The sequence below is a fragment of the Thunnus thynnus genome, chromosome 18 (genome assembly GCF_963924715.1).
Source record: "Thunnus thynnus chromosome 18, fThuThy2.1, whole genome shotgun sequence".
NCBI classification, from domain to species: Eukaryota; Metazoa; Chordata; class Actinopteri; order Scombriformes; family Scombridae; genus Thunnus; species Thunnus thynnus.
In genome coordinates, this window is record NC_089534.1 from 25,093,067 (window position 1) to 25,101,504 (window position 8,438).

The window sequence follows — 8,438 nt, forward strand, 5'->3', positions numbered from 1 at the left end:
AACTGATTATCTAAGAATATTTCAGTAGCTGTAATCATTTTATTATGTAAATGTTAAGTGCAAAAAATACTTTCAGTTAGCTTAATTTGTTTCCTTTTTAAAAAAAATCTTTAATCTATCTAAACTTAAATCTAATACTTAAATTGATTCATTGATAAAGTTCAATTCTACCGACTCATCCTTAACTCCTGCCTGGAGCCTGGAGCAAGTCTATTGAAAAGATTAAATTGTGATAAACTCAAACACTGATGGAAACTTACTCAATAGAATTACAACTAATCAACTAAATGAAAAAAAGATGTCATATTTTCAGTTAGTAATACTCATAAATATGAATACAATGGGACTGTTACAATACAAGTTTTCTTTATTAAATTATAAAGCAACATTCCTTTTCAAAGGCATTGATCATCAATCATTATCAGAGCTACTGTCTAAGCTACAGTTTTTTTCACAGGAGCAACCAAGTGGGGCTACAACTAACGATTATTTTCATTATCAGTTTTTTCAGATCAGTTTTCAGTTGTGAGATTTGCTACTTATCTTGTCTGTCCATCTTGTTTTTTAAATATCTTGGGGGTTTGGATTGCTGGTCAGACAAACAAGTTTGTGATAGCCATTTTTCTGACACTTTATAGACCAAACAATTAATTTATTAATCAGGGAAAAAATGGCAATTAATACTAAAAACAAATGTTAGTTGCAGCCTAATGAGTAGTTCCATTAGAATAAGAAATTAAAATTAAAATGTAGTAGCCTGATTTATTTTAACAACCAGATAAGAAACCATTTCCCTCCGTTTGTTAAACAAGAACTCAACATCTGTACATACCTACAATATCTACACTTTAAGTTCAACTTTAAGATTACAGCTGATCATAATTGAATACCAGCCACAACATCCAAGGAATTAAAACAGTTTGTGCATTTTCATAATACAGAAACACGTGGTCAACATCACCTAGTTAAATGAGCAGGTGCAGCAGGTGTGTTTTTATGATGAGTCACTTCTTCTGACATATGTGAGTGTGAACAGAGGTGGTAGATTTCTGTCACCTGTCAGAGGCTCTGAGTGGAAAACAGCTCCATCTTCTGGCAGCAGATCATGTCTAAATGATGGGATGGATTCAACACATATTGTTTTTTAACTCATTGAAAAAATAAGTTAACTGTTTATTTAGTGGCTCTTTATTCAAAAATGAAAGTGTCTGTATTTTTTATCACTTTATTATGTTTGTTATAAATATAGTACATCAACATATTGCAGTTTTTTGCAGTCAGAGGGAGGGTCAAATGAAAGTATTAATGCTGTGGAGGGTCTTGCTTTTTCATAAAATGAAATATATTTTGTTTCATTTCAATATAAGAGTGTTTCTGTATTTTCTGCAGTGGTGCCTTCAAGGGAGGTAACATGTGTTTCTCCCTGAACACTTCCATCCACCATGTTATACTAACGACAGAGAAAAGCAGACACAAAATATCATACTACTAAATACTTTAAAATATCAGTATATTTGGAAGAAAACTAGTTTCAAGGTACGAGGCCGAACATTGTGCTGCTGAACAGACACAACAGAGTCTGGAAGAAGAATCAACCACCAGAGCGACATTACAGTCGTGGCTAGCTGCTCAAGTTTCTCACCAACACAAAAAAACAAACAACGAACTTTTAAAAACACAATTAAGCTTCCATCCAGTCAAAGTGTTTTGTCCCATATAATAACTTATGACTAGATATTAATATGACTGACTGTTAATATTATTCAGGGATTATCCCAGCTTCTTTTTGTTTTAAATAAATCAGTTTTCACAGGACAAGATACAAGATAGAGATAGAGTGTGTTTGCATTTCTACTCAGTTTGGTTCAACCACAATATATTTATTATGATCTGTGTTGTGTCAAAACAATCATCTGGATTACTGTGCATATAACAAGAGGAATGGTAAATAATACAACTTACTGTCACACCTAATTTGAGTTAGTACTGCATACCCCAAAGTATGTTTAAAGTTTAAAGTAAGAACAAATGCAATAAAACGTGTCACTGTACCTGACGTATATAACTGCTGCAGGTAGTGTTTAAAGTAACAAAGCCATATATATAATTTTTTCAGTCCTCGTTAGTGTAGTGGACAGTATCTCCGCTTATCACCCACAGAAAGGTGCTGAATTTATATAGCGCTTTGCTAGTCTACCAATGGCTCAAAGCGCTTTACCCACAAACACAGAGTTGGGGCATCAGGAGCAATTTGGGGTCAGGGTTCAGCATCTTACTCAAGGACACTTCGACATGCAGACTGGAGGAGCTGGGGATCGAACCACCAACCTTCTGATAAGTGGACGACCCGCTCTACCTCCTGAGCCACAGTCGCCCATCAAGATGCTCACTTGATGAGAGCTCTTCAAAAAGAGACGATTCAAGTCCCACCTTAGCCAAAGAAACGTCCCATATTTATTTGAAAATATTTTGCTACATTATAATTGAATTATAAGTGTTCATGAGGATGTGTATTTGTTTGTTTATTTCTATTTACAGCCTGGCTAGATTCACAGACTTGTTAGCTTTCCTGTGCTGGTTGTAATAATGTGAATGTCAATTATATTCAGAGGAGTTCCACTGGGCAACATCCTGATCGTACCCTGGGACAGAGGCTGCAGGCTGGTGTGGGGTATGTGAGGGGACAGAGGCCTCAAGTTGCGCGACAGGAGGGGCTGGACATGGCAGAGCTGTAACACCACAAACACAATACAACACGAAACAAACGCTAAATATACAATGGAAAAAAAGACAACTCCATTGATTGATTAATTTGTGTTTTAAAGTTTTTGTCAGACTGCATGTTGTTCACTGATAAAAGATTTTACAAATCCTAATTCCTCATTATTAACTAAAGCTCCAAGGTGACTGAGCTGTCAACAATAATGGCTGCAGGATGTCAACAAGATGCTTTTATCTCACATCTCTTATAGTTTCATGCATGTCCTGCATTTGGTTGTGGTCTCACAATTGAAGTGAGACCAAAGTGGTTTCCATAGTGCACCAAAGTGGTTTCCATAGTACAGTGGTTATCACACCTAACACATTTCTGCCTGGTTTCAAACCGGGTTTGAAACCAGGCAGAAACACATTTCTTTGTCCATGTTCTGAGTAATAATAAGACAGTACAATTCCAAATTTGTAATAAACCAGACAGTGAACAACACTGATTAAAACAGTAGAATAAAACATGGTCACAGAGGCTAACAAATTTACTCAAACATTTAGGCTAATCATAACTTTTATCTGTTTTTCACTTATCTGCATATATTTGACCTATTTATTGATTTCTGCACGTGAACGAGGCAGGTTCACGCCCTCGCCGTATTACTCTGTTGGACAGGAGGAGGAGGAGGAGCACGCATGGTGTTGCTGGTGTATTGCTTTTGTCTGTCCCGATGAACAATCAGCAGCTGGCAGAAAAGTTAACTCTCCCCGTCGGGGAATCGAACCCCGGTCTTCCGCGTGACAGGCGGAGATACTGTCCACTATACTAACGAGGATTGGTACACAGAGAGGAATGGCACGTCAACAGGCCGGATAACGTGCCTCAATCTTCTAGTGTTCCTTTAAATACCAACCAAGGTGATTGTTGGCATGTACGTCTTGAATTTGGGACACTGACACTTTTTATTGCATATGTTCTGAACTCCAAACCTACTGGAAAATCCAACCTGCGTAAGTTGGATAACCAACTGGTAACCAGCTTTACCAGTTTGAGCTAGTTTTTTGACAGCTGCTAGGCCAGCTACTGGCTCCCATTCTTACCAATTACCAGCTTAGATTCTTACCTGTTACTATCTCAGATTCTAACGTGTTACTATCTCAGATTCTCACGTGTTACTATCTCAGATTCTCACCAGTTACCAGCTCATATTACCAGTTACCAGCTCTTGTTACCAGGCCCAGCTAATATTCTTACCAGTTAGCAGCTCCTATGGTTACCAACTGCCTGTTCCTATTGGTGAGATCAGCACCTGCTAAAATTCACCAGCTTGTAGGAACTAGTTTCTGGTTTGCAGTTGTTTACAAAGGAAGTGTAATGCCGAGCTTCTCAAATATCTTTAAAAATGTATTTAAAATACATTCTCTAACATACTAATTTGCAGCAAGATGCATGTTTTATCTACAATATACCACCTAATGTTATTTAGAAAAAAACACAAACTGTTGAAAATTCTTTGAAAATCTTTATTTTCTGTTTCAATTATTTCACTATCAAACATCTTAAGTAGAACAAGTGAAATTAATATAATGTTTGGTTCTGTTGTGGTTCTGTAGGTTTATGTACAAAATCATTTTTCAGGATTTTTAAGGACATATTCAGGACATATACATCTTAGTTGTTGCTCACAGAGGGTCATCTTAGAATGATTCAAACTGGACAAATTGGCTAAAAAGTTCTAAACTGTGAAGCATTTCTCTCAAATCAACTTTGTCAAGATGTTTTTGTGTTGTAGGCCAACAGAATTTTTGTATGTAGAAAAATGAACATGCTAACAACAGGCTAACAACTCACAAATATGTTGATTACGCACTGGTGCCGTGTCAATCAAAACATTGTTTTGCATGTTTTTGACCTGTTTGGCCTTCCATAAACATGACACTGTTTACTGGCATCAGTAGCTAAAAATGTACATGAGCTGAGGAAAATATTTGAATATGTAACCTCCTCTGAACTTTCCAGAATCTCTATAAATATATCCAGGACATTTTATCAGTTTTTGAGTTGTCCATGTGTTTTCCTTGACTGGAAAACTAGTCCATAAATTTCCAGGATTTCCAGGTTTTACAGTACACATAGGAACCCTGATGTAGGTTCAGTTAGGTGGACTTATTTTTGTTGTTGTTGATGTTCATAATTTTTTCCGTTAGGTATCTACCTGCCTTTTCAGTGTCTTTTTTTAAATTCCTATCCTGGCAGATTTCTGGCCTGTAGCTATTCCTGAAAACAACCTAGAGAGAGAGAGAGAGAGAGAGAGAGAGAGAGAGCGAGAGAGAGAGAGAGAGAGAGAGCATAAATGATATTTATTAGATAAATGAATAAGGTGCAGGTTTAAATGACCTTTAATTTTTGGTTTTAAATGAGGCAGATACTGAGACCTATCTGCATCCCTGTGAGAGGCACCTCTCAGCAGGAGGCCTTCCTCTTTCACCAAGCCTAGTGGGCGACAGGCAACCAGGTGTCTAGGGAACTTTTCCAGGTCCAGGTCATGACTGGAGTGGTGCGTTGGAACTTCCAGAGGCTTGTGGATCTGACGCAGCCTGGTGCTGCGGTATGCCAGCTGTGTTTGACCCTCTGTTAATCACATAACTGAACATGTCCTCTGTAAAAGCAACAGGGAAGGCAAAATATCCCACTCTAAATCAGAAATTAGCCAAGTATGCATACAAAGAATACAAAGAATTTGTCTTGGTGTTTCATCACAGGTTTCAAACAGGCACATGGGGGAGAGATTTGGACTTAAGGAGAGGAGAAGAACACCAGTTCAGATTTAATATTTATTTCTTTATAATATTTGTGTTCATTTTTTATTACTCAGCAGCTCACTGCAGACCTGGGCTACAAAGAACCTACATTCAATTTAGTAAAGCAATTTAAATATATTTTACAGCAGGACAACCTGCATTACAAGTTTGCTTTCATGGTTTTCTATCATACTCTGTGAAGTAAGCTAAAGTGTATCGGGGGAGAGGAGTGTCAGTGCGGATTTGCCATGGTGGGGAGCTTTAGCTTTAAGATTCAACCTGTTTCCATCTATAGCAAGAACAAAATACTTGAGTTTAGTTTAGATCTTTTTCAGCTAACAGCATAACTTTAGTGTTCAGGTTAACCTAAAACCACAGAAAAAGATGCAAAAAAGAAAAGAAAAAAGAAAAAGAAAAAGGAGAGCTAAGGGGCCTGTTGTCTCACAATCCATCCATGGACATTATTATAAACATGCTCACCTGCTGTTCATGCTTGCATATGACTACCAGTGCAGTGGGGTTGAGTGCAAGGAGGATGTGAATTACTAGCCAGGCACATCACTCCTCTGCAAAGGTTATAGTGTCACTTTTGCCAGACTAGATGCTGTTCAGTGATAAAAGATTAAAAAAAAACAACTAATTACTCATGGCCAACTAAACCTCACAGGTGACTGAGCTGTCAACAATAAGGGCTGTAGGATGTGAACAACATGCCTTTATATCGCTTATAATTCCGTGTATTTCCTGCGTTTGGATTTGGTCACACAATTGGACACACCTCTTGATTTCAATTTATATCAGTGATTTTTTTGTGTCCACGTGAATAGTATTGGATTCACAACAGTTTCCGTAGTGTAGTGGTTATCACGTTCGCCTAACACGCGAAAGGTCCCCGGTTCGAAACCGGGCGGAAACAATTATTTGTTTGTGTCCACGCTGAGCAATAATAAGATAATGCAAAGTCAAATTTGTACATAACAGTTAACACATAACACTGATTACAACAGTAGAGTAAAACATGACAGTGACATAATCGGTACAACAAAGAGATAAGCAAATTAAGTCATATAAACAATCAGGCCAATTATCTGTATTTTATTTCGACATTTATTTACTTATATTTGAGCTGGTTAATGATTTCTTTATGTGAATTATGCAGGTTCATATCCTCGCTGCATTGCTCTGTTGGACAGGATGAGCACGCATAATGTTGTTGATTGTTGCTTTAGTCTGTCTCGGTGAATAATCAGCAGCTGGTAGAAAAAAAAGCAACCCTCCCCGTCGGGGAATCGAACCCCGGTCTTCCGCGTGACAGGCGGAGATACTGTCCACTATACTAACGAGGATTGGTACACAGAGAAGAATGGCACATCAACGGGCCGGTGGCGCAGTCCTCATGTCTACAGTGATATTTAGGCGTTTTATTCATCTAGTTTTCCTTTAAGTACCAACCAAAGCGACATACACCTTCACCGACCTTACAGAGCTTTTTTCCCGTTTGTTACCAACTTCAGGTGTGATAGTAAATTGTATTTTTACCATTCCTATTGTCATTGGTTTGACATAATAAAAATAAAACTGAACCAAACTAGTCTTCTCATTCTGACTACAACTTCTCATATGGTCACTATGCTCTGATAAATGACACCTAATCAACAGTAAACCGCAGTGACTGAATCCTCTGTAAATCCCTCATCTGATTTCTAAGAGTCACGAATAATATGTGCTGAATCCGTCCCATCCCTGTTCCTGGCTCCAAATCCCACAAGACTGTCAGCCTCCGAGGCCGCTGGTGCTGCAGGCTGCCTGGAGAGTAGGTTTCCTAAAGTCTTCAATGTCCTTCCAATCTGGATTACTATAGTGCATATAAGAAGAGGAATGGTGAATAATACAATTTACTGTCAAACCTAAAGTTAGTGATAAATGGGAAAAAGCTCTAGAAGGTCACATCCACGGTGTGTTGGAGTTCAGAACATATGCAATAAAATGTGTCAGTGTCCTGAATTCAAGACGTATATGCCAACAACCACCTTGGTTAGTATTTAATGAAACACTAGAAGATTGAGGCACCTGGTTCTTCACATTGATGTGCCATTCCTCTCTGTGTGCCAATCCTCGTTAGTATAGTGGACAGTATCTCCGCCTGTCACGCGGAAGACCGGGGTTCGATTCCCCGACGGGGAGGAAAAACTTTTTCGGATTCCATGCTGAAAAGATGGGAAAAAAGACACAATACTGAACTGCTGAATGTACAGTTTGTTCGTTATTGTTTTTTTTAAATGATGAGAGGGGAGGGGACAAATGACAGACAATAGACTCGGTTCTGCCCTAACTACTAACTACTTGGCAACTACTACTACAGGACTTACTCTTCCCAGTCATGGCCTCTGTAGTGCTCATCATTACGGATATAATACGCTTGCTGGCCACAGTGTTGACTGAGTGGCGCTGTTGTTTTTGGGGTTTTTTTGGGGGGGGGTTGTTGACTTTCTGGAGAGAAGAGGCTTTAGGGCAGTAATGAGGCCACTTTTATTATGAGTAGAAATAATAATACATACCAAGCCATTTGAGACATGGCGCGGTTTTTATTGACGGTTTTTCTGAACATGGAGCGCTCACGATTGTTCAGGTGTGATGTGTGATCAATCGGAGCGATGTTTACGCATCTGCATGGATACAGGCTTGGGTCCATCAGTCAACACGTTTTCTGATCGTATACTGTAAAATAAAATTGTATGCAGAACTATGGCACAACGTTTCCGTAGTGTAGTGGTTATCACGTTCGCCTCACACGCGAAAGGTCCCCGGTTCGAAACCGGGCGGAAACATAATTTGTTTTCTCACATAGCAGTAGTGTTAAAGGAACTCTAGATGGCATTGTTTCTACACGGACCGACAGCAAAGCACCTTTCATGTGTGCATCAAGCACA

General features: G+C 38.7%; 5 non-coding genes across 5 annotated transcripts; 3 read left to right on the forward strand and 2 right to left on the reverse strand.

Annotated features, from left to right (window-relative positions):
• Positions 1-3,470: 3,470 nt before the first annotated feature.
• On the reverse strand, positions 3,471-3,542 carry trnad-guc (transfer RNA aspartic acid (anticodon GUC)). The gene has a single exon. It is a non-coding gene; the product is annotated as a tRNA-Asp (tRNA).
• Positions 3,543-6,351: 2,809 nt separating this feature from the next.
• On the forward strand, positions 6,352-6,424 carry trnav-aac (transfer RNA valine (anticodon AAC)). The gene has a single exon. It is a non-coding gene; the product is annotated as a tRNA-Val (tRNA).
• A 358-nt stretch (positions 6,425-6,782) lies between these two features.
• trnad-guc (transfer RNA aspartic acid (anticodon GUC)) lies at positions 6,783-6,854 on the reverse strand. The gene has a single exon. It is a non-coding gene; the product is annotated as a tRNA-Asp (tRNA).
• A 766-nt stretch (positions 6,855-7,620) lies between these two features.
• trnad-guc (transfer RNA aspartic acid (anticodon GUC)) lies at positions 7,621-7,692 on the forward strand. Its single transcript has one exon. It is a non-coding gene; the product is annotated as a tRNA-Asp (tRNA).
• Positions 7,693-8,263: 571 nt separating this feature from the next.
• Positions 8,264-8,336, forward strand: trnav-cac (transfer RNA valine (anticodon CAC)). The gene has a single exon. It is a non-coding gene; the product is annotated as a tRNA-Val (tRNA).
• Positions 8,337-8,438: the final 102 nt, after the last annotated feature.